Raw genomic sequence first — 4,350 nt, 5'->3', positions numbered from 1 at the left:
CTGAAAGGCTCCTGTGCTTTAAGGAGATCCCTCCTGGAGGTTTTGGAGTGGTCTCTGTGCAGCTAACACAAAAGCAGTGCCCAATAAACATGGCTAGACAGTCAGAGGTGAGATTGGGCAGGATAAATGTCCAGGAAAGGAGCATTTTAAAGGACAATTACACAGGCTTGTTTGATCCTAAATTTTAATTAAGAACAAATAAAATTATACTGCTGGGCAGTGAGAGATTTTTCTGATCACTTTAAGGCATTGCCTAAGGCAGTCTATGAATATTCAATGTGATGACCTCTCTTATAATCCTGCAATCACCTGGAAATACAAATCATGGAGGTTTTTTTTCCTTGAAGTAGGATTTGTGTGACAGTATTTCTTTTTCACCTGGATTGACTGGCATACCTTGAACTCAAGCATTCAGTGGTTAACACTCCTTGATCATTGTGTGTTGATCTTGACTATGCCTTTCTCATCATAGGATTGATTATTGAAGTAGTTGTGTGAGCCAATGCTAACCTGGTTTTGGATTATTCCAGTGGGTTGGAATTTTTTTTTCCTCTAATAAAACCCCTCATCTGCAGTAGAAACTGGCTCTGATGCCTCTTTTTGTGCAGGGCTGGGGATGCTGGGCACCACACTGCTTCCTACTCTGCCAGCTGTGGACAAAGCAAGCATTTTATTCCTTGTGCCTTTTCACCAGAGCTAGCTAGCTGGCTTTTATTTAGCATTAGGCTAAATAAAAATACTCATTCACAATTCCATGTAGGCCTGTTTTCTAGGCTTTGACCTTTCCCTCTGTTCTCCTTCAGAGCCTTACCAAGTGGCCCAGGTCTCTCCTGAAGGACAGTGCCCCACACTGCTCAGCCTCCCCAATAAACTGCACAACTTGCAGACTGTCCCTTTATTTATACACCCCTGTCTCTTTCAAAATCGTGGCATTCTTGATTGCCACTCAATATAATTTACTGTAATTCTTAGATCCTTTCCTGAAGAACTTCCAACTAACCAATTCTCCTCCATCTTGTATTTCTGCAGTGGAGTATTTTTGCAGGCTCTTGTTGAAATGCTCCCTCATTTGTGCTGGTTCCCCTGCTTGTTGGGACCATTTGCAATTCTGATGCCATCCTCCCACACATCAGCAGTCCCTCCTGGCTGGGGGTCATTTGCAAATGTACTGACAATACTCCATATCCCACCTTGCAGGTCAAAGAGATGTGGCATTGAACAGAGCTGGCTCAGGACAAATCCCCAGGCAATACCTTTGTTCTGTGCATCCTTCCATTTTGAACAGTAAACAATCAATAACTCCTCCCTGGTTGAAGTCACCCTGTCTCTCTTGCATCCGCCTACAGAAGTTTAATCTACATTGTATATCCATAGCTTATATAAAAATATGAGAAATGGTGTCAGAGACTCAGTGGGTTAAGTGTGATGTTCGCCCTTCTCCCTTCAGCACAAGGTCTGCTACCTTGTTGCAAAATGAAATGATATTGTTTTGACATTATTTCTACATGACAGATTCATGTGTGGGGCTGTTCATCTCCTTCGTGTCCTCCCTGGCCTTACAAATCACTTGTTTATTTGTTTCAGCATTCTCAGCTGCCCTTTCATTTCTCACTCTGCCATCCTACCCCTTGTTCAGCATGGGCACTGTCACTTTCCTGTTGTTCTGTGCCTCTCCATGACTTCTCCAAGGTGAATTCCTGGTGATGTCCCTGCCTAGTTCTGTGTAATGACCTATGGGCTGTTTACCTCAGGAGCTGACACAATCAGAGACTTACTCAAGAACCCTTGAAACTCAGTTGCTGTGTGTTTTCTTTCCCTTCATGCAGATGGTGATAGTTACTTTCATCACAGCTCTTCATTGCTGTCCACCTACTGTGGACCTGTTGATGGAGATTATTGCTCACAGAAAGCCTCAAAATCATCAGCATTCACCTCTGGTGTACAGAGGCGTGACACACCTGGTTTTCCTCCAGTTTCCTCAGTTTTTAGGGCTCTTAGGTGATTAGTTGTAGCAGGTTCTGTGGTTTCACTGACCTTCCAGCCCACCTTGCAGTGTGAGGCTGCCTGTCCTGGCAGGGCTGGTGACACAGCCCAGCTGGGAGCACAGCACTGGAGCCTGGGGTGGGCACAGCAGGGCTCTGCTGCTGCTAAAAGGGAAACCTTTGCTGCCCTCCTGCTCGGTGATCACACAGAAATAACCACGCCTGAAGTCACCTCCATCCTTGTTCTCAGTCTATAGTGTCAGTGCAAACAGACCAAGCACAGAATCGCAGAGCATTCTGAGCTGGAAGAGTGTCACTGTTGGACACCATGTATCAGTGTGGGTTCACAGCACAAACCACGAGTTGCTAGGAAAAGGGGCCTTTATTCCTTGAACTTTTCAGCTTTTATAGGGTTTTACACTACAGGGTTAACATGAATGGTCAAGGGAACATCACCTCTTGTCCCACTGGTGGGACAAGAGAAAAACTCGCTATCTACATTTATACAGAACTGTTTTGAGAAAGCAAGATGGTTTATAAATATTTTCCTTGAGTGAGAGATCTCCCAAGAAACTTTCCCTTGGGAACAGATCAGCCACTGACAGGCTGCAATTCCCTCAGGCTCAGAGAAAATCGGGTCCACAGAAGAGACCCACAGGGATCATGGAGTCCCACTCCAAATGGCTGCTATGAGAATCAAACCCACAACTCTGGTGTTGCTCTGCTCTGACCAAATGAGCCAGACTCAGATGACCTGGCCTTCATTTTCCTTTTGGGAGGCAGAAGGCGACTGGTGAATATCACAGGCAGCCCTTGTCCTCCTGCTGAGCCACTCTGTCGTGGTTCTGTGGCCCACACCACAGCTGGGAGGAAACTGCAGACAGAGAACCTCCTCTGGCTCAGCCACTCATTGTGATATATGAAAGAATTGTGCTAATTTATATAAAGTGGCTTTTGCTAAGGCTGCTTCTACTTGAATTTGATTTTGAAAAGAAGAAATTATTCTCCCTCCTTAATGCAGACTTTGTAATGCTTATTGTATTCTTTGTTCAGGTCACTCAGTACCTGAAGCATCCTACTTCTTTTCTCCTGCAGATAAAATGGTGCCTTTTGTTTCCCCTTGTTCAGCCTTGACCTCTCCTCTCGCCCTGCCATCCACATCTCTCTGATGTCTCAATTTTTCTGGGCTTAACTGGTGCATGAGGAAGCCTTTGTGGAGGATTTAAAGGGAACCATCTTGTAGGTCCTGACATTCCCCCTTCCAGCTTCAGCCCCTGGCCTCTCCCAACCCCAGCAGGATCCCTCCTCCAGTGTCCCAGCTCAGTCTGATTCATCTTCCTTCCAGGAAATTTGCCATGGGAGGCTCCTGACCCTCTGGCTGGGTAACTTGCATTTCCCAGAGGACTAATGCTAGCTTTCCTGGCCAGCTGATGTGCTCCCCTGGCTGCTACTCAATGCCTGAGCTGGAAAAATCTAATAAAACTTTTACAGCTAATAAAGCACTGCTCCTCTCACCTGCTTTTCTTCTCTACCTCTTTTGTATCTTCCCTTACTTATAAACCTGACACCTCATTTTCTTTCTCATCACTCTTCTCACGCTTGTCACTTGTCCATTTAAGATTTTTTGGCACCTGGTAGATCTGGCAAATGAGAATTGGATTGTTAATGATTAGATAAATTTCAGTGTGAAGACAGGGTTAGAAGGTCAAGATTAGATAGTTTTGAAAAAAACTAGTTAGAGTTGATGCATAAATCAGAATTTCAAGTCAAATTTCTTCCTGTTTGCTGCATTAAAAAATAAAAGGGCATGGAAATATTAAATTGACAAGGGAAAAACAACAAATCAAAAACCAGGAAGTTTTGAAACATATGTCCTGAGTGCCTGGAACTTGCTGCTTTTTGTCTATCAAAATATAGTAATGTTCATGGGAAAAGGCATTTGTTTATGTGGCTAATAAGAATTCATACAATTAGAGAAGATTTAATTAATGGAAAAAATCTGTAAGATGTACTCTTATAAATATTGATAAATATTGATGTATATAAATATACTGAGAGGGGTGTGTGTCCATTGAAATAACCCCCCTGGCTTCAGAGCAGAAAGCAGCCACTAATCAGAGAGAGTTTTGTTATAAATTCACAGCAGGCAGCGCTGCAGCAGGGCCTGGCCTGGGTACCCTGAGCACCCTGTCCTGCCCTGGGGACCCTGCCCTGGGTACCCTGTCCTGCCCTGGGTACCCTGCCCTGGGTACCCTGAGCACCCTGTCCTGCCCTGGAGATCCTGGGGACCCTGCCCTGAGCACCCTGTCCTGCCCTGGGGACCCTGCCCTGGGTACCCTGAGCACCCTGTCCTGCCCTGGGGACCCTG

Source organism: Parus major, chromosome 11 (assembly GCF_001522545.3).
Source record: "Parus major isolate Abel chromosome 11, Parus_major1.1, whole genome shotgun sequence".
NCBI lineage: Eukaryota > Metazoa > Chordata > Aves > Passeriformes > Paridae > Parus > Parus major.
Note: the sequence above shows the minus strand (reverse complement) of the source record.